The 22,056-nt window shown below is 39.0% G+C and overlaps 1 non-coding gene across 1 annotated transcript; it reads left to right on the top strand.

Annotated features, from left to right (window-relative positions):
• The first annotated feature begins 6,149 nt into the window (after positions 1-6,149).
• LOC148562548 (small nucleolar RNA R71) lies at positions 6,150-6,253 on the top strand. Its single transcript, XR_015886395.1, has one exon. It is a non-coding gene; the product is annotated as a small nucleolar RNA R71 (small nucleolar RNA).
• Positions 6,254-22,056: the final 15,803 nt, after the last annotated feature.

The raw sequence follows: 22,056 nt of genomic DNA, 5'->3' as shown, positions 1-22,056 counted from the left end.
AGTGAAACTAGCCTAAGATGCCTTGGCATCACAACACCAAACTTAATACTTGCTTGTCCCTAAGCAAGTCCTGAGTTAATTGAGAAGAAAGTATGAAACAGAAAGCAATTACATTGGCTATATTAGCAAGCATTTGAAGTTCATCAGAAGGGTTTTATGCAGAAAGTTGCAGCATCACTTTTTCATACTTATCAGGTAAGATTATCACTTTTTCATTGCATCCATCAAACACTGCTATGGCCTCTTGTTATTCTTATGTCCTTGGCACTTTTCTCTTCTTTGTTTTTCTTTTCTTTTTCTTAGAGCTCCTTTGCTCCTTGTTTGCTTAGTGTCATGTGTTGCACAAGCCTTTGGCATTTTCTTTTTCTTATCAGTGCACTACACATATCCACTTTAGGCATTTTAGTTCACATTTCTTCTTGAGACATTGGTGCCCAGCACCTCTTTGTGTGACTAAATGTTTTGTATTTAGGTTGCTCTTGATAATGGACTTTTGGTTGATAATCCCGGGTTAGTTAACCCAAGTTACCGAGTGTTGAAACACTCCTCAGAACCTATTCATCCAAGCATATCCTTAATACATAAACACCACAGGCATTTGTCTCAGAAGTTCAAACCATTGGTGCCTAGCTTATTTTCTCAATTTTTTTTGCTTTTTGGTTGCCCTTTTTCAGTGGCTTTTTCTTCTCCTTTTTCTTTCTTTTTCATGGCCAAAGACATTTATTCATCAAGATCCATAGACAGTTTTCAATTTCTACATAAAAAATGATAATTCTACACTCTATTTCCAGTGATCTGACTTAAACAATCAAGCATGCATACCACCACTTAATTCTACTTGATTTGTCACTAATTGAGCCAAGTTACTTTTGTTCAACTTTTCTTTTATTTTTGGAAACAGAACAAGCATGGCAAGCATTTGATTAAGAAGGTGAAGTTATATCCAAACATCAAGGCATTCACTTTATTCAAAGCAATAAACAGACAAACATACTAGAGACTTCACATTCCAGAAAGATTCAACATTTACAGTTTAAACCAGAACAAGCATGCTTTTGTTTGCCTTTTTTTTAAAGAATTATCAAGGAACAATACCACCTTGTAAAATTCCTTGTTTTCTCTTTGTTGCCAGGAAACAATTTGATTTCTCCTTCTTCTCCTAATTGTTGCTTCATGCTTTAAGATCCTTGTTGCCTTTCCTGCAAAGAGTGATGAAGTTGCTTGCTTCTCAAGCACTTGAGTTGTTAGCTCAACTATGTGTGGGTAAGTGTCTGAGTCTTAAGTTGGTGTGTGAACACCAAACTTAGTCTCCCACTTACTTCTCTGTTCTTTGAATCTTGAGTTCTCTTTGGAATGAAGTTGCTGCTAAGGGTTTTAAGCATTTCTGTGACTGCTTAGAATGGTTGTTCCTTTCATATAATTCAAAGGTTGTTGTGTTCAGTTGATCTTTATGGTGGAACACCAAACTTAGAGTCATACATTCCCCTTTGAATTATTGATCCACGAATTCATTGTTTGGTGTGAAACACCAAACTTAATTCTTTGCAATGCACAAAAACTACTTCACCTTTTTTATTGAAACAAATAAAAGAAACAGCAAAAGGGTATTACCTCAGGTTGGGTTGCCTCCCAACAAGCGCTTCTTTAACGTCACTAGCTTGACGGTCAGCTTCCTCAGTTGAGGTGATATTTAACCTTGTCCTTCTCCTCCACATCTCCCAAGTAATGTTTGAGTCTTTGACCGTTCACAATGAAGGTTCGTTGTGACTTTTCTTCCATGATTTCTACTTGTCCATATTTGGAGACCTTGGTGACAAGGAATGGTCCAGACCACCTTGATTTTAGCTTCCCTGGAAATAGCTTCAGCCTAGAATTGTAGAGCAATACTTTTTGTCCTTCTTCAAATTTCCTTGGGGCTATGTTGCTGTCATGCTTCTTCTTTGCTCTTTCTTTGTAAATTTTGGCATTCTCATAAGCTTCAGCTCTGAATTCTTCCAACTCTTGAATTTGCAGCATCCTTCTTTCTCCAGTAGCTTTGCTGTCCAAGTTCAAAAGTTTCAAGGCCCAGTATGCCTTGTGCTCCAACTCCAGTGGCAAATGGCAAGCTTTTCCGTATACTAGTTGGTAAGGAGACATTCCAATTGGTGTTTTGAAAGCTGTCCTATATGCCCAAAGAGCATCATCTAGCTTAATCGACCAGTCCTTCCTTGAAGTTCCCACAGTCTTTTCCAGGATCCTTTTGAGTTCTCTGTTAGATATTTCGGCTTGCCCACTTGTTTGTGGATGGTATGGTGTGGCTACCTTGTGTTTGACTCCATATTTTAGAAGCAATGCCTCTAATGGTTTGTTGCAGAAGTGGCTTCCTCCATCACTGATGATTGCTCTTGGAACCCCAAAACGGCAAAAAATGTGTTTTCTGAGGAAGTTCATGACTACCTTATTATCATTGGTTGGAGTTGCTATTGCTTCAACCCATTTGGAGACATAGTCTACTGCCACAAGAATGTAATTATTTGAGTATGAGGAGGGAAAGGGTCCCATGAAATCTATCCCCCATACATCAAACAATTCAAGTTCCAGAATGAATTGTTGTGGCATTTCATTTCTTCTTGGCAGGTTCCCCGCTTTCTGGCATTCATGGCAGTGCTTCACTAGTTCCTTTGCATCTTTGAAGATAGTGGGCCAATAAAAACCATACTGCAACACCTTAGCTGCTGTTCTTTCTCCTGCAAAATGTCCTCCATAAGTGGAGCCATGGCAGTCCCATAAGACTTCCCTTCCTTCTTCCTCTGATATGCATCTTCTGAGTATGCCATCGGAACATTTTTTGAACAAGTATGGTTCGTCCCAGATGAAGTATTTGGCATCATTTACCAATTTCTTCCTTTGATGCTTGTTAAATTCCAACGGCAAACTCCCAGTGGCCTTGAAGTTTGCTATGTCTGCAAACCAGGGTGCTTTGTGAATTACCATGAGTTGTTCATCAGGAAAGCACTCATTTATATGTGTGCTTTGTGCGCTTCCTTCTTCACATGGTATCCTTGATAAATGGTCTGCCACCTTGTTTTCTACACCCTTCTTGTCTTTGATTTCAATGTCAAATTCCTGCAACAAAAGAACCCATCTAATAAGTCTTGGTTTGGATTCTTGTTTAGCAAGTAAGTATTTTAAAGCTGAATGATCAGTGAAGACAATGACTTTAGATCCAATGAGATAGGATCTAAATTTGTCAAATGCAAAGACTATTGCCAAGAGTTCTTTTTCAGTGGTTGTGTAATTCCTTTGGTTATCATTCAAGACTTTACTGGCATAATAAATCACATGTACCAAATTGTCTTTCCTTTGTCCTAACACTGCCCCAATAGCAAGGTCTGATGCATCACACATCAGTTCAAAAGGTAAGTTCCAATCAGGTGGGGCAATGATAGGTGCAGGGGAAAGTTTTTGCTTCAAAAGTTCATAGGCTAGCATGCAATTTTTATCAAATACAAAGGGTGTAACAGAGACAAGCAAGTTACTCAAAGGTTTGGCTATTTTAGAAAAGTCTCTAATAAACCTTCTGTAAAAACCAGCGTGTCCCAAAAAACTCCTAACTGCCTTGACATTACTTGGTGGAGGTAGTTTTTCAATGAGTTCCACCTTAGCTCTGTCCACCTCAATGCCTCTATTAGAGATTTTGTGGCCAAGGACTATTCCTTCTGTGACCATGAAATGACATTTTTCCCAGTTTAATACTAGGTTAGTCTCTTGGCACCTCTTAAGCACCAAGGCAAGGTGGTGTAGGCAGCTAGGAAAAGAATCTCCAAACACAGAAAAATCATCCATGAAGACCTCAATAAATTTTTCAATCATGTCCGAAAAGATGGACAGCATGCATCTTTGGAAAGTGGCAGGTGCATTGCACAATCCAAAGGGCATGCGTCTATAAGCAAAAACTCCATATGGACAAACAAATGATGTTTTCTCTTGATCTCTAGGATCAACTACTATCTGATTATAGCCTGAGTATCCATCCAAAAAGCAATAGTAAGCATGTCCTGCAAGCCTTTCAAGCATCTGATCCATGAATGGGAGTGGGAAATGATCTTTTCTGGTGGCTTCATTGAGCTTCCTGTAGTCTATGCACATCCTCCACCCAGTGATAGTTCTTGTGGGTATGAGTTCGTTCCTCTCATCCAATGGCATCTTGATGAGTTTGTAGCACCTTGATCAATTCTTCTTCCTGTTCTTGACTCAGGGCAGAGCTAATGATAACAGGATGACTCTCATCACTACCCAAGTATGCATACTTGAGATTAGGGGGCAATGCTTTGAGCTCAGGTTTTGGTGCTTCCTTCTCTTCTTTCACTATCTCTGGCATGTTTGGCATGGTTGTTTCAGCAGCCTTGATGTCACTAACTTCTATGTCCTTGGTGAACTCCTCCTCTGCCACTTCCTTTGTTGTTTCCTCAAAGGTTTCTTGTACTGCAATGTCCACTACATCCACCCTCATGCATTCCCTTAGTGATTCTGATGGATAGCTCATTGCCTTGAATACGTTAAACACCAATTTCTCATCATGTAGTCTAAGAGTGAGTTCACCCTTTTGTACATCTATGATGGCTCCAGCAGTAGCCAGGAAGGGTCTTCCCAGAATTATTGAAGCTTTGGCTTCTTCCTCCATATCTAACACCACAAAATCAGCAGGAAATATAAAATCTCCCACCTTCACCAACAAATCCTCAACTATCCCATGAGGGAATTTAAAAGTTCGATCTGCCAATTGGAGGGCCATTCTTGTTGGTTTGGCTTCCTCAATCTTCATTCTTCTCATCATTGTTAGAGACATCAAATTGATACTGGCCCCTAAGTCACACAAGGCCTTCTCCACCATGACTTCTCCTATGATGCAGGGGATTTGGAAACTGCCTGGATCCTTCAATTTCTGAGGCAATTTGTGCTGGATGATGGCACTGCATTCTTCAGTTAACAACACAGTTTCCTCGTTTCTCCAGCTTCTTTTCTTGGTCATTAATTCCTTTAAGAATTTTGCATAGAGTGGCATTTGCTCTATTGCCTCAGCAAACGGAATGTTGATTTGAAGCTTCTTGAAAATCTCCAAGAACCTGGAGAATTGGCCATCCTTTTCACTTTTCATCAAACGTTGAGGATATGGTGCTTTAGGTGTATAAGGCTTCAGGACCTCTTTTTCTTTTTCTTTTGTTGCAGACGATGTAAAAGATTGTCCTTGTTCCTTATCTCTCACATTTTCCCTTGCTTCATCCTCTGTGGTTTCCTTTGAGATCTCCTTTAGATTCTTTCCACTTCTGAGGGTTATGGCCTTACATTCTTCCCTTGCAATAGCCTTGGCAGCATGAGAAACGCTTGTCCCAGGGGTTTGCTTAGACAAATACGCAATTTGATTTTCTAGCTTCTGGATGGCAGCTCCTTGGTTTTGCAGGTTAGAATTTACTTCTTCCTTAAAAGCTTTCAATTCGGTTATGTCTTGACTCATGGTTGCAAGCATTCCTTCTATCCTGTTTAATTGATCTTGAAATTGTTGGTTCGGGTTAGGTTGGGTAGGTTGATTATTTTGGCCATGATATGGTGGTTGGGAGTAAGTGTTTTGTGTGGCTTGGTATGATCTTTGGTTGGAGTTTTGATATGTGGAATTGTTATGTTGGTTGTGGTTGTAAGGCTTGTGGTTTTGTGGTTGGGGTTGTTGGTTCCCCCACCCAAAGTTTGGGTGATTTTTCCATCCTGGGTTGTAAGTGTTGGAATGTGGATCATATGATTGCCTTTGTTGGTTTCCCACATAGTTGGCCTCTTCCCAATCACCTCCTTCAATGCTTACTTCCTCTTGATCTTGTGTGTGTATTGCAGCCACTTGCTTTGTTTCTAATTGCCTGGTAAGCTCTGCTAGTTGCTTGGCAAACACCTTGTTTTGGGCTAGAATTGTATCAACATGGTTCAGCTCCATGACTCCCTTAGTGTTGTGTCTCTCTGATGCATAGTAGTACTCATTCTCAGCCACTGTCTCAATCACTTCAATGGCTTCTTCCACAGTCTTTTTCCTGTTCAATGAACCTCCTGATGAATGGTCTACAGCCTTCCTTGATTCATAAGACAGTCCATCATAAAAAATATGCAATTGCACCCAGTCATGGAACATGTCTGGTGGGCATTTCCTTGTCAAATCCTTGAATCTCTCCCATGCCTCGTAGAGAGTTTCACCATCTTGTTGTCTAAAAGTCTGAACCTCAGATCGAAGCCTATTAACCTTTTGTGGGGGGTAGAAACGTGCCGGAAACTTGCTTTCCACCTCATCCCATGTTGTTAGACTCCCCCTTGGGAATGATTCCAGCCACTTAGCTGCTTTGTCCCTAAGTGAAAATGGGAACAAAAGCAGTTTATAGGCATCTTCCTGGACTCCATTGGACTTCACAGTGTCGCAAATTCTCAGGAATTTTGTGAGATGTTGGTTTGGATCTTCATTAGCACTCCCACCAAATGAACAATGATTCTCCACAAGTGATATTAGCTGTGGTTTGAGCTCAAAATTGTTGGCCTGAATGGGTGGTTTCTGAATGCTGCTACCACAATTCCCAGAGGTTGGGTTTATGTATGAACTAAGAACCCTCCTCTCAGGAATGGCATTGTTTCCATCAGCTCTCTCATGGTTGTGAACTTCTCTATCCATGTTGAGATCTAGAGCTTCCTCAAAATTGTCCTCAGATTCTCCTTCAGATTCTTCTTCTCCCAGTACTCTCTTCCCTCTTGCTTCCCTTCTAAGTCTATGAAGGGTCCTCTCTGGTTCGGTATATGGAGGAGTTGATGTCTCTCCTCTCCTACCTGTCATACAAGAACACAGCACAGGCAACAAACAAGTGAAATACTCTTGGTTAATGGAAGAGTATGGTTAGAGCAATTGAGGAATTAATTCAAACAGTTAGTGAGTCAGTGAGTTAGTTGCTTGAATTTAAAGGCATAAAGAAAGAAAGCATATAACAGAGTGCAGAAATTAAAATTCAACAAGTAACTTGTACTGAATTAATCAAAACACAAAAAAAATGCTCAATCTAGTTAACTTCCAATTTGAGAATTGTCAATCGAAAACCAATCCCCGGCAACGGCGCCATAAACTTGATGCGCATAAACTTGTTATGCTACGATTTAGGAAATTGCACGATCGGCAAAATTCCTTCCGGCAAGTGCACCGGTTATCGTCAAGTAAAAACTCACAATAGAGTGAGGTCGAATCCCACAAGGATTGGTTGAATGAGCAATTCGGATTAGAAGTGTGTTCTAGTTGAGCGGAATCAAGATTTAGATGAGAATTGCGGAATGTAAAATTGGCGGGAAACGTAAATGACAAGAAATTGAAATGGCGGAATCTTAAATTGCATGAATTAAAGAGCAGAAGCTAAATTGCTGAAATTAAAAGGGAATGGGGGTGATTGCATGAATTGAGTTGCAGAATGTAAAGAGAAAGTGGAAATCAGGAATGGGGAATTCATTGGGTTATAGGAGATATTGAGATCTCCGAATCAAAACATGTATATCTCTTCCTCAACCAATGCGTTCATTGAATTTTGCTTGGCAATCTTATATGATTGGATCCCAATCCCTTGGCTCACCAATTCTCTCTAAAAACAAACAAATTCCCAATCCCTTGGTTTAAATGTTCATAAGAAGAGATGATGCTCGATCACTGATTATACCACACAGTTTCATGAACCACAATTTGGTAGGATTACATGTCACAATATCCATCCAAACCCCAATCCAATTCACTGTGAGAAAGCTTCTCTAGCATGAATCCTCCATTCCTTTCCCAAGGTTCCGAAGGATTCCAATTATGGGTAGTTTCTTTCCCAAGACAACTACCCAATGGAATTAGATCGAGAAGCTTTCTAACAAAATTCAAGAGAAAAGATTGAAGAAGAAGATAAACTATTATTGATTCATTGAATTACAATAGAGCTCCCTAACCCAATGAAAAGGGGTTTAGTGAGTCATAGCTCTGAATTCAATTACAAAGATATGAAAACTAGCCTAATGAAGAGTAAAAATTCTTTCTAACTTAAATTCTATCCTATTTATACACTTTCTATATTGAGCTTCTGTTGTGTTTCTTGGGCTTTGAGGCCTCTCCCTGCTTTCCTTTTTCCTTGGGTTTATGATCCATAATCTTGATGAGGCTGTTGATCCAAATTCTGTAACATTCATTGAGCCAACTTAGTGATAATCAAATAATGACACATGACTCAATAAATGGAAATTTCAGACTCATCAATCCTTCAGGCCCAATTCCATAAACCATGATATTCAATTGGGTTTCATACCAGAGTAAGTTTAAGTTAATGTTTGTGCTCAAATACTAACTTAAACCGCAATATTTTTGGCCCAGAAACCTTTTCCAAGAGTGGCGTTTAAGTTGCAGTTTAAGCTTAAACTGCAGCTTAAACGCCAGACACTTCCAGTGATGCCTTTTGTGGAAGCACGTTTAAGCTTCAGTTTAAGGTTAAACTGAAGCTTAAACGTGGAAATGGAAGAAGGCAGCCCTGGAGGGCAATATAGTCAAACACGTTTAAGCTTCAGTTTAAGGTTAAACTGAAACTTAAACGTGGAGATAGAAAAGGCAGCCCTGGAGGTCGAACACGTTTAAGCTCCAGTTTAAGGTTAAACTGGAGCTTAAACGTGGAAGCTGAGAAAGGTAGCCCTGGAGGTCGAACACGTTTAAGCTCCAGTTTAAGGTTAAACTGGAGCTTAAACGTGGAAGCTGAGAAAGGTAGCCCTGGAGGTCGAACACGTTTAAGCTCCAGTTTAAGGTTAAACTGGAGCTTAAACGTGGAAGCTGAGAAAGGTAGCCCTGGAGGTCGAACACGTTTAAGCTCCAGTTTAAGGTTAAACTGGAGCTTAAACGTGGAAATGGAGAAAGCAACCCTGGAGGAGAAACTTGGTCGAACACGTTTAAGCTCCAGTTTAAGGTCAAACTGGAGCTTAAACGTGGAAATGGCTCCCTGGTGCTTTTCCCTTTTCTGGCGTTTAACCTCCAGTTTAAGGTTAAACTGGAGGTTAAACGTGGAACTGCCCCCCTTGGTGCCCTTCTCACTTCTGGCGTTTAACCTCCAGTTTAAGGTTAAACTGGAGGTTAAACGTGGAAATGCTTCTTTGGTGAGACTTTCATTCTGGCGTTTAACCTCCAGTTTAAGGTTAAACTTGAGGTTAAACTTCAATTCTAGCATTTCTTAGCCTTCCTGATTCTGGCGTTTAAGCTCCAGTTTAGGCTTAAACTGGAACTTAAACTCCACATGTGATATTCAAGCTTCCTTTATTGATTTTGTTGCTTCCTTGCTTAGCCTCTTCTTCCCTGAAATCATCCAAACAATTGCATCAAAGTCTTGCAAAATTTCATGAGAAATCTTCCATTCATAGCATTCAAGTAATATAACTAAAACTCATGGAATTTGCATTAAAATCATACTGTTTGGATGGTTCATTGCTTTGTTATTCATTTAACCATTCTTGGTTACTTTAAGCTCAAGAAAATGCATAAAACAACTAAAACTAACAGAAAAATGCTAGTGAAACTAGCCTAAGATGCCTTGGCATCAATTACATTTCACATACCCTTTTTCTTAATTTTTTTTACAGGATAAACGACAAAAAAGGAAAGGGAAAGTCAAAGGCAACTGGGTCGAGTAAGAGGGGAAAAACCAAACAAACTACTGAAACAACGGATGAGCCGCAATCAGAGAAACAAATCAGTGGGAGAGATCAGCAAAATCAGAGAACACCTTCCATTGATTGATGCATGAGCATCTTTAGTTGTTTTTAGTTATTATTTCTTTGAATAAAGTTAGTGAATTCCTTGTTTTTTTAAGATTCTCATGCTTTTAATCAATATTTCTTGGAGTTTCTTTCTTTGAATAAAGTTAGTGATTTTCTTATTTTAATTGAGATTTTTGTGCTCTAATTAATGTTTCTTGGAGTTTCTTTGTGCTTTGATATGTGTATCAAATTATTGAAATATTTTAGACAAAAACAAAAGAGGAGAAGGACAATCAAAGAAGCCTTTGGGGGAAGAAATGAAGGTGGCATGCAAAAGCAAGCAACCTCCCAGGGAACTAAAAATTGGAAACAAGCCCAGGAAGGTTCAAAGAGAAATTGCAACCCTGAACTCTTCATACTCTATCAAGGATAACTTGAACTATAGAGATTTATATGAAGAACTTTTAGTGGCATTCGAAAGCCAACTTCCATAGCTTTCTAACGATGTATAATAGTCTATTGTGGACGTTGAGTCTGAGGATACAAATCACCATTCTTTGCTGCGGGAAAAAAGCTGACCGTAAAACTGGGGTTTGACACGCCAGAATGGGAGCCCCAAACTCCAGCTGTACTCATAGGCACAAAAAGTGGCATTTCAAATGCTGAATTGGTGCCCCAAATGCCAGCTCCACTCCCAAGCACAAAAAGTGGCATTCCAAATGCCAAATTAGCGCCCCAAATGCCAGCTCCACTCCCAGGCATCCAAAGCTGGTGTTCCACATGCCCATAGTGTAACACCCTTACTATTAGAATGTAACATCCAAAGCTGCGCCATTCTGATAGTGAGGAGTATTACGACGACTTCATATATTTAATAATAAAATATGAGCCTTTGACTCGTAACCGTATCACTACTTTCTATAAAAAAACGAAAATACTTTTTCTTGAAAACAAACAAGCATATACATATATACAAAACTTCTTACTCAAGCAACTTACAAATATTATATACATACATGTCATTACAGTCACGACTCCTATCCCTCTTACAAGAATATAATAATAAAGGCGAGAAAAATCTATAACATATGTATACAAACAGAAATAACATATCTAAGAACTTAATAGAAACTCGCACGCTTCTTTGTTCGTCCTGAAAAGATAAGTCTGTAAGAGGTGAGAACATCATCCTCGCTGGTTCTCAGCAGAGGTTTTTAAGAATTGTCATAAGATATTTTAAATAAAACTATTTTCAATCACAGTGATCGTCAGTTCATTATCAAAATTTAAAACTCATATTTTTCTTATAAAAATATTTCATGCAAAATAATATTCCATACATTTCACCAGTTACTAAGAAACCATTTTAACCAAAACTTACCACTGATCCAACCAATCATGGCCTTTGGCCCAAATCAAATCAACTAGGCCTCCGGCCCAAATCAAATTAACTCAGCCTCCGGCCCAATTCAAAACAAATCATCACCAAAATGCAAACTCAAAATAGAATTAAGCACATGTACAAACAATGTAAGGCAAACACAATCACAGAGCAATAACAAGTATAGCAAATAACAATTAGACAGAATCATCAGATAGGCAAACCAAAATACTTAAGCATACCCAGACAAAGCAAACAAATGCAGTATGATGCATGCTAGTCCTACTGGGCGTGAGCTCATGTGTCGGTTACTTTTCCAGAACCCAACACATCTGGTAGCTAACCCGGATATTGTCCTCTTGAAAACCGGTGGGCTGTACACCACCACGATCCCCACCATTGCGAGTGGTACACCATCATGATTCTCGCAAGATTTTCAAGTGGAAAAACCCGTGAGCGGTAAACAACCACGATCCCTACAAACAATTTTGCAACCCGTGGGCGGTAAACAACCACGATCCCCACGTCCATCACGACATTGGACAAGCGGTACACCACCACTATCCTTGCAAAGTCAAAGCTCACATTCAAAACCATAATCTTTTAAAATCTTGACTCGGAACAAGTGGGACTAAACCACAACTCTTACGTACTGCCCAGGTGTTTCAAATATCAAAATCTCTCTTTAAAAATAATTTAAATCCATTTCTCTTTCATAAAACTCATTTTCACCAAAACAAAAGTCTCAAATCAACTTCATTTTCAATTTCAATAATTTTATAAAGACCCAAAATCATCTTTCCGTAATCAATCAAAATCAAATAATATGATTCTTAAACCAAATTTTCTTTTAAATAACGCTTCAAACAAAGTCTCAATTTTATAAAAATTGAGACTCCAATATTATAAAGTCTCAATTTTATAAAGTCTCAATTCCAATATTATATCTTTTTCCAAAACAAACCAACTCCAATAGCAAATCATTTACAAAATTGGACCAATTTTAATATTAAATCTTTTTCAAAATTAAACCAGCTCCAAAATCAAATCATTTATAAAATCAAACCACACATCTCTCAATCATTCCAATCATTTTCAATAAATCATTATCACAACCACACCAAACTCAACTCAAGGAAATCAACAAAATAAAAAAATATGAAACAACTAAATCCAGTGAACCACAATTTCTAGCCACCTCAACCAATCAATAACTCAATCGAGCAAACAATTTTATTTATCCAAAATAATTCAATTCAATCCATAAGACTTACGAAATCATAAAAGTACATTTTTCGTATTAATATCGACTTGTAACAATTCTTGATAGTAAATTGGGTTTAAGAAATCGACTCTACCTCGAATAGTCAAAACCCGAAAGCTATACAGCATGTCAAAAACCCCTTTTTCTCAGTCCGCAACAGCAGCAGCCACAACCACAACTCCATTCCACTTTCACAACAACCATAGGAACTCTAATCGCTACATACAACCATGAAAACTCAACCATATTGCAATAACGCCACAAATTCCTCAGCAACATATAACAGAAATAGAAACTAAAAGAGTTCGGAACAAGGAACAGCTTACCAGACTAACGAATAACCGAGAAAACAGAGCAGTGGCAGCTCCGGTGATGATGCAGTAGCTTGATGTCGCATGCAACAACGATAAATCTCAGCATGCAAGAACCAGAACTCGACCCAAGTAGCGGGGGTTCCAGCGACAGTTTTCGGCAGTCAGAACGGTGACGCGAAGCTTCGGCGATGAATGAGCAATGACGAACAGTGGCGCAACAGCAACACAGATGCAACGATAGTGAGCCCAGCAGGTGACGGCGAGGGTAACACTGCGACGGCTCCCTCTTGCGCTTCCTTCATTCGTGATTCTACGGCGGCAACAGTGACGAGTTCGGTGCTGGAGAGCTGATGAAGCTGGCGGCGACGAGCTCCCTCCATACCTGTGAGCACGACGGCAGTAAGGCACAGCCTCCAGCAGCGCGACGTCTCCTCTCGCATCCATTGCTAGCGACGAGAACGGTGACTTGGCAGCGACGACGTGGTGCAGTGGCTGGCGTGGTCTCCCTCCTCTCTTCCCCTCTCTTCCCGTTCTCCTCTGCTCTCTCGGATCTCTCTCTTTTTCCCCCTTTCTTTCTTTGTTTTCTTTTTCAGCTGTGTGTGTACGTTGTGAGGAAGAGGGGTGGTGGCTAGGGTTTAGGGGGAAAAGAGTGAGTGTGTGTTGTATTAGAATTATGGTTAGGGTTTGGGTAGTTTAGGTAATTTTGATAAAATTTTGGGTAATAGAGTAATTGAAAACCAATTTTAATTCAACAAATTTATTTTTTAAAAAAATATTATTTAATCATAAATTTACAAATTATTTATAAAAACTCTAATTCAAGAATTAGAGATAATCAAATCATATTTCTTTAAAATCACAAATAAAGTTCAAAATCTAAATATTCGAATTAAAGCATAAAAAATCCTCATTATTTCTTAATTACTAAAGCTTTAAATCATAAATAGAAAAATATCCAATTAATATAATAATCTCTGAAAATATACTCTTAAATAAATATAATAAATCATAAATTCTTATTATTAAATTTTCAAAAATTCAGGGTTTTACACATAGTTGGTGTTTCAAATGCCAGAACCAAGGCAACTTCCAGAGGTCATCCAAAGCTGGCATTTCACACACCCAAGTCTAGAAAGTGTGCCATTTTCACACGCCTTCGACACTGCTCCAAGCGAAGCACCCCAAACTCCCAAAGTTGGTGTTCCAAACTCCAAGCCCAAGCCCAAGTGCCACATGCCAAGTTTTATACCAAGTCCAAGACCAATTGAAGGCCTATGATTAATGAAGATTTGAAGACTCTAAGTTTGAATTACAAGGAAGATCATTAGTTAGTTAAGTTTTATTAGAAAAGATATTATTAGATTTGATTTGATTTTTAATTTGTATTTGAATTTTAGATTAATTAGGTTAAAGTATAAAAACCCCCAGGGAACACATTATTTGGGGGGGGGACTTTTCACTCTTTCTCTTTGTATACATTTTCATACCCAAATTCATTCTCTTGGAATTTTAGATTTTGCTCTCAAACTGAGTCACTAATTTTCTTGCGTTAAGGTGCGGAGATTTGTTAATTTTAATGGATTGATGTTATTGCTTTTCTACCTCTGATTCATGCATTGTTATTTCTTAAGAAAGAGTTTTTGTTCATCATCACAAGGATTTGAATTCTATGATTAACTTGGAAGAGTGGATCATAGGAATTAAGCTTGAAAATTCTTTTTCACAATTTTTATAATTTTATATTTGGATCTGATAAGTGACATTGAATAAACCATATTTAGATCTTAAGAATTGTGTGGTTTTGAATAAGAGAATGTACTTCACCTCTTTTTATGAGAAATTAATCAAAGAATTGACAATTGATTAGGTCAAGGGAAAGTGAATTACCAAGGAATTGAAATTTAATTACTTATGATTTTTCATGGATCTATCTTTGCATGATTGGGGTGGAAGTGAGAATTATTGATCCTGAGAATTTAACATCTCTGAAATTTAACGCTTTTAATCAAACTACTTTCTCAATTACTTTTAATTGCTTTCAATTAATTCACTGTTGTTTCATTTAGATCTCTATTTTTGAAATTTAACCATGCTAAACCCAATTTTGAATTGTCTGACTAGATTAATCAATTAATTGTTGCATGCTTAGTTTGTTGATCCTCATAGAATGATAACCCACTCATCGTAGTATTACTTGATACTATTCGATACTTTTGCCAATAGTTTGCGAATTTTTGCATCATTGACCCATCTAAGTTTTTAAACCTCTACTCTGAGCTAAAATTCTCGAATTCAGAAAGAAGAGCCTCCATATTGAGAGAAAGTTATAGATCCCCGTTGAACTAAAGAAGTTCACAGATGACAAGATTGATCAGCAGGGATGAGTATGCACGGAGGTTATGTGTGCGCACAAGCTGGGAAACCTTTCGGGTGCGTGCATACGCACAAGAGTGATACGTACGCACAAGTCCTATTTTCATACTTAAACTCTATTTTTAACTGTTTGGCTTTTCCGGCAAGCTTGTAAACTTCCGTAACCCCTAATTAAGGTCCGCCAACTATTCTTTAGGCTTTAGAATAAGTGCATGCATATTGAGTGGGTCAAATTGATATTGAAGAAAATTGTGGAGTGGAGAATTTAAATTAGTGATGGGTTGATATTATTGAATGAGATGATGATGATGATGGGATTATGTGTAAATGTATACCTATGAATACTTGAGATATTGAGATATAGTTGAGGACAATAACGATTATGATGAATCGTGATTGAAATTCAAATGATATGTGATTTGAGACATCTGAGTCGCAAGTATCCCTGGGTAGATGCAGTGGTTCGCCCTTTACTCCAGGTTGAGATTTGAGACTTTATTGACCCTCCGTCGCAAGATGGCCGGACACTTATATCTTTCCGAAAAATTCCTCCAAGGGAGGTGAATATCTCCTGGGGATGTGCGCACCGAGGGACTATCCAGGGTTCATTACTGGACATGTCGGGTTTGCCTGTATAACTGACAGATGAGCTCATTGGCCATACGACAAGCATACATCATTTGCATTTGTGTGTATTGATTGGGTGTGCATATTGTAATTGGCTTGCCTTCTTGAATAATTATATCTATATGCAACTTGATCTGATTGCCTTATCTATTCTCTCTGTCTGTGCATTCTTTGTATTACTTTGTATGTGTTTGAACAACTGAGAGATCCCTTATGCTAGCTATGGTGACGTTGGTGGTTGTTCTAAATATGGTGATCGAAAGTTTGTGGAAACTAAGAATAAATAGATAGATTAGAATCCTTTAGGTAAGTTGTCATTGATGATTTAGTGAGAAATCTAGGCTTAAATCAATGAGACGTTGAAGGTTAAGATTGTTTAGAGAGTTTCTATTACATTATATTGTATCAATTCAGCACTTTACCCTACTGGACCCAGTGGTTCAGTTCTCACCCATATATTATTTTTGTTTTCCAGATGTAGGTCCCAGCACTCCTCAGTGAGCGGGAGTCTTATTTGCAAGATGGCAAAGAGGACTTTTGTTTCCGTTTTGATAATTAGATTCTCACCTTCTTTTGAAAAAAATGTATATGATATATTTATTTTAAGAACTTGCCTATAGAGGCCTATGATGTATTCTTGGAGAGATAGGTTATGTATATCAACTATTTTACTGTTGTAACTCTACCCGGCTTAATCTTTACGGGCCAAGACTAGTAGATATTTATATATACTTATATATGTCTCTTTACTCTTATTCTTCCTTTAAGCTTTTATTTATCTACTTTTTCTGATGCACTTATGCATGTTATCGAGGGTGAACGGTTGACGAACTGCCTTTTATCCGAGGATTAAATCCTCTTACAGGCTTCTAGCTTAATATTTCTTTTATACATAACTATTAATATCTTAGCTTTGTGTCGTAGCACCAAACCCTCATTGATTTATGACTTAAGCATAAGTCTTTGAAGGGTAGGGTGTTATATTATGGTATCAGAGCAATTCGTTCTAGTGAGCCTGAGGGATATAGATGGTACACGAATCCCCACACCTTCGTACAGATGTACCAGCAAGTGCACTGGGTCGTCCAAGTAATACCTGAGCGAGTCAGGGTCGATCCCACGAGGATTGTGGTTTGAAGCAATCTTTGGTTATCCTGCAGGTCTTAGTCAGGCAAATAAAAAAGTAGGAGATGTTGGTATGTTATTTTTAAATGTATAAAAAGGAATAAAGAAAAAGAGTAATTAGAACTCAGAATTTGTGTAAACAATGAAAAGGGAATGATTAAGGCTTGGAGTTGCTTTGTCTTTCTGAATTAACTCTGGTAATACTATTTCCTTGGCTTGTGAGTGATTTCTTCAATGGCAGGCTGTATGTGATCAATGCCTTTATTGAGAGGTCGTCAATACTCCTCCAGATCTGAACCCCAGGATTAGTGTGGATCCATTCTGATTGAGGGTGAAGCTTGTACAGTCCATTCTCCTTAATGATCCTACTCAAAATGCCACAGACAAGGTCGGATCTTCCGGATCAGAGAATGTTGTATCCTTGGGTTCTAGTCTCTACCACAGAGACCCTAATCTCCCCGTAAATCAGCTGAACTGGTGTCTCGAGAAGTCCCCAACGAAGTCGTAGATTAGCCGTCTGAGAGATGTATAATCAAGTTGGTGGTTTGTGCTTTCCACTGAAGTATTCACACGAACCCAAGTAGACGCGGGTGTTTGTCATGCACGTTCGTCTTAGTATGATGAACAGAGCTGATTGTCACTGATCATCCTATTCACCATGTTAAACAACGAGTATACATCTTAGAATTAATCAAACACAGATCGAAGAAAAACAGTAATACTTTTATTAATTCATAGAACTCAGCAGGGCTCCTCCCCTCAACCTAAGAGGTTTAAAAACTCATACTGAAAGGGAATACAATGGTAAAAATGTGTAAAGTGGCTGATTAAAGGTCAAAAAGTCCTTAATGGTAAAACACTCTTTTTAGTGCTAAAATCCACTTATGGGGCCTACTTACTGAGTGTTTGGGCTGAGCTTTGAGGAGATCCACGTGCTATGAGGTCTCTAGGGCATGAAACGCTGGCTAGGGGCTCCTCTCTGGGGGTTTCGACGCTGGGCTCTGCTCTATGAGCGCTGGACGCCTGGAAGGGGGCAGGAAGCTGGTGTTGGACACCAGTTTTAGGCCTTCTAATATAAAGCAAAGTATAGACTATTATACATTTCTGGAAAGCTCTGAAAGTCAGCTTTCCATAGACGTTTCGAACACTTCATTTGGACTTCTGTAGCTCTAGAAAAGCTCTTCTGAGTGTAAAGAGGTCAGATCCAGACAGCATCTGGAGAGATGTTGGCATCCTTAGGAACTTAGAATCCAGATGTTGTTATTTACTCTCCTAGTTAAGTTCTTTTTTATTCTTGAACACATATTTTTAGAGTCTTGGCCGTGGCCCTAAGCACTTTGCTTTTCAGTATTACCACCGGATACATAAATGCCACAAACACTTTAACTGGGTGAACCCTTTTGGATTATGATTCAGCTTTGCTAGAATCCCCAGAATGAGGTGTGCAGAGTTCTTAAGCACACTCTTTTTGCTTTAGATCACGACTTTAACTGCTCAATCTCAAGCTTTTCACTTGACACCTTCATGCCACAAGCACATGGTTAGGGACAGCTTGGTTGAGCCGCTTAGGTCAGGATTTTATTCCTTTGGGCCCTGCTATCTACTGATGCTCAAAGTCTTAGATCCTTTTACCCTTGCCTTTTGGTTTTAAGGGCTATTAGCTTTTTCTGCTTGCTTTTTCTTCTTTTTTTTCTTTCTATTTATTTTTTTTTGCCATTTTTTTCGCATGCAAGCATTTTCTTTTTCTTTTTGCTGTTTTTTCTTGCTTCAAGAATCAATTTATTTATATTTTTTAGATCACCAATAATATTTCACTTTCATTATCATTCTTTCCAGAACCAACATTCATAAATTTGAACTTCAAATATGCACTGTTTATTCATACATTCAGAAAACAAAAGCTATGCCACCACATCAACATAATTAAACTATTCTTATTATAAACTTGAAATTCATGCATCTCTCAACTCTTTTTAAATAAAATTTTCTTTTAAGTAAGGTGAGAGATATATGGAATATTTTACAACTTTAAGACATCAATGCAAATGATCATGCAATAAGAACAAGAGGACAGACATAACAGAAAACAGAAAAATACAACAGGCAAGGAGATAAAGAGAACGGATCCACCTTTTAATAGTGGTGGCTAGTGCTCCTCCTTGAGGATCCAATGTGATTCTTGATCTCTTCAATGTCACTCTTTTGCCTTTGTTGTTCTTCCCTCATAGCCCTTTGGTCTTCTCTAATGGCTCTTTGGTCTTCTCTTATTTCATTGAGGGTGATGGAGTGCTCTTGATGCTCCACCCTCAATTGCTCCATATTAGTACTTAGCTCTCCAAGAAAAGTTTTCCATTTATCCCAATAGCTTTGAGGAGGAAAATACATCCCTTGAGGCATCTCAGGGATCTCATACTGAGGCGGCTGTACAGGCTCTTGTGCATACTCTCTAGTTTGCTCCATCTTCTTCTTAGTGATGGGCTTGTCCTCCCCAATAGAGATGTCTCCATTTATGACAATTCTAACTGAATTACATAGATGACAGATGAGGTGTGGGAATGCCAACCTTGCATTGGTGTGAGGTTTCTCAGCTACTTTGTACAATTCTTGAGGGATCACCTCATGTACTTCCACCTCACTTCTAATCATGATGCAATGAATCATGATGGCTCTATCAACAATCACTTCTGACTGATTACTAGTGGGGATGATGGATCTTTGGATGAATTCCAACCATCCTCTAGCCATGGGCTTTAGGTCAAGCCTTCTTAGTTGAATGGGCTTGCCTTGGGAATCTTTTTCCACTGTTCTCCTTCCACACAGATGTCTGAGAGTACTTGATCCAATCTCTGATCAAAGTTGACTCTCCTAGTGTAGGGATGAGGATCTCCTTGCATTAGAGGCAACTTGAATGCCAATCTCACACTTTTCGGACTGAAATCTAAGATTCTCCCTTGGACCATGGTGCTCCAATTCCTTGGATTTGGGTTCACACTAGTGTCATGATTTTTAGTAACCCATGCATTAGCATAGAACTCTTGCACCATTAAAATCCCAACATCTTGAATGGGATTGGTTAGGACTTCCTAACCTCTTCTCCGGATCTCTCTTCGGATTTCCAGATACTCATTCTTCTTGAGCTTGAAAGGGACCTCAGGAATCACTTTCTTCTTTGCCACTACTTCATAGAAGTGGTCTTGATGAGCTTTGGTGATGAATCTCTCTCTCCCAAGATTCAGAGGTGGTGGCAACTGCCTTTCCTTTCCTCTTTCTAGAGGATTCTCCAACCTTGGGTGCCAGGAATGGTAATGAAAAGAAAAAAAAGCTATGCTTTTCCAACACAAATTTAAAACTTTGCTCATCCTCGAGCAAAAATAAAGGAAAGAGAAGAATGGAGTAGAAGAAGAAGAAAATAGAAGGAGATGAAGGGAGAGAGAGGGCTCGACCAGTGGGGCTTATGAGTGTATAAGAGGTGTGTGTATGAAGGGGTATGAAGAGGGGTATTTATAAGGAGTGGGTAGGGTTGGGTTCGGTCATGGGTGGGGTTTTGGGTGAAAAATTTAATTTTGAAGTGGGTGGGGGTTGGTGGGAGTGATGATGATTATAGGGAAGTGGTATGGATGTGATTGTGCTAGGGTTTATAGGGAAGTGTGTATGGAGAAGTGTGAAAGTAAGTGGGGTAGGTGAAGATGTTGTGGGATCCACTGGTCCTGAGAGGCTAGGAAATTCCAGATTCTCTGCTCTCTTGTACTGGCATTTGAATGCCCAGGGGCTGCTCCCTGGCTGGCGTTCAACGTCAGCAATGTTGCCCATTTGGGGCGTTGGACACCCAACCAGAGCTCCCTGGCTGGCGTTTAACTTTGAATAACACTCCATCCAGAGTGTTCTATTTTCACTGCTGTGAATTCTGTCCATGTTCTGACTGATTCACATAATCATGAAACTAGATTATTAACAAAATAAAAGAAAATAATAAAAATAATAAATTAATTAAGGTTGGGTTGCCTCCCAACAAGCGCTTCTTTAACGTCATTAGCTTGATGGTTAGCTCATTACAGAGGTGAGTATGGGATCAGATTTTTGCCCCTGATAGTGAACTTTCTTCCTGACTTCTCATGAGTAAGCTCTACATGCTCTAAAGACAGGATACGACTCACTGTGTATGGTAAGACTGGCTTCTTTGTGAAGACAACTCTCATGCCAGGTGAGAGGTCTTCAGTTGGGACTTTCTTGTCCCTCCGGCCTTTAGGTACTTTCTTCCTAGTACCTTTGTGCTTAGAGCTTGTTGATGGTTGCCCAACACCAAACTTAGAATTGATATCTGGGGGCTCTGTAATGCTCTGCACAGAAAGAGAGGATTGGAACACTAGGTATTGCACAGTTATCTCTCTTTTATTTAAGGGAGAATTGGGATGAGGCATCTTGAATAAGATGTGATCCTCCCCTAGTTGTAGAGTCAGTTCTCCCTTGGCCACATCAATGATAGCATTAGAAGTGGCTAGGAAAGGTCTTCCAAGGATGACAGAGTCATCCTCATCCTCTCCTATGTCCAATACTATGAAGTTTGCAGGGATGTAGTGGTTTTTAACTTTTACCAGGACATCCTCTACTAAGCCGTATGGCCTCTTCATTGTCTTGTCTGCCATCTCTAGTAGATGTTTGCAGATTGTACCTCAAGGATTCCCAACTTCTCCATTATAGAGAGTGGCATGAGGTTGATACTTGACCCTAAGTCACACAGAGTCTTGTCACAGGTCATTGTGCTTATGGTGCAAGGAATCAGGAAGCGTCCAGGATCTAGAAGCTTCTGAGGTAGCTTCTACTGAACCAAAGTATGGAGTTCTTTGGTAAGCAGTGCAGGTTCTTCCTCCAATGGCTTTATACCAAATAACTTGGTATTCAGCTTCATAAGAACTCATAGGTACCGAGCAACTTGCTCTTTCCTAGTGTCTTCATCCTCATCAGAGGATGAGTAGTTATCAGAACTTATGCACTGCAGAAGTACATTCAAAGGAACCTGATGACTGCGCATCATGTACCCTTTTTCTTATATAAAAGGAACATAAAAGAGCATAATCTCATTAATCAATGTAATTTCATAAATCAAATGATATATATTATGGTACATTGCTTTGAAATGGGTTTGTACTGAATTTCAGGTGAAAAGAGCAACAAAAGGGGAAGGAAAACAACAAATAAGGATGGGCGTGTGAAGCTAGGTG

This window comes from Arachis ipaensis, chromosome B6 (genome assembly GCF_059453495.1).
Source record: "Arachis ipaensis isolate K30076 ecotype BB chromosome B6, ASM5945349v1, whole genome shotgun sequence".
In the NCBI taxonomy this organism is placed as follows: Eukaryota; Viridiplantae; Streptophyta; class Magnoliopsida; order Fabales; family Fabaceae; genus Arachis; species Arachis ipaensis.
The sequence above is the reverse complement of the archived record's forward strand: the minus strand, read 5'-3'. Positions and strand labels throughout refer to the sequence as shown.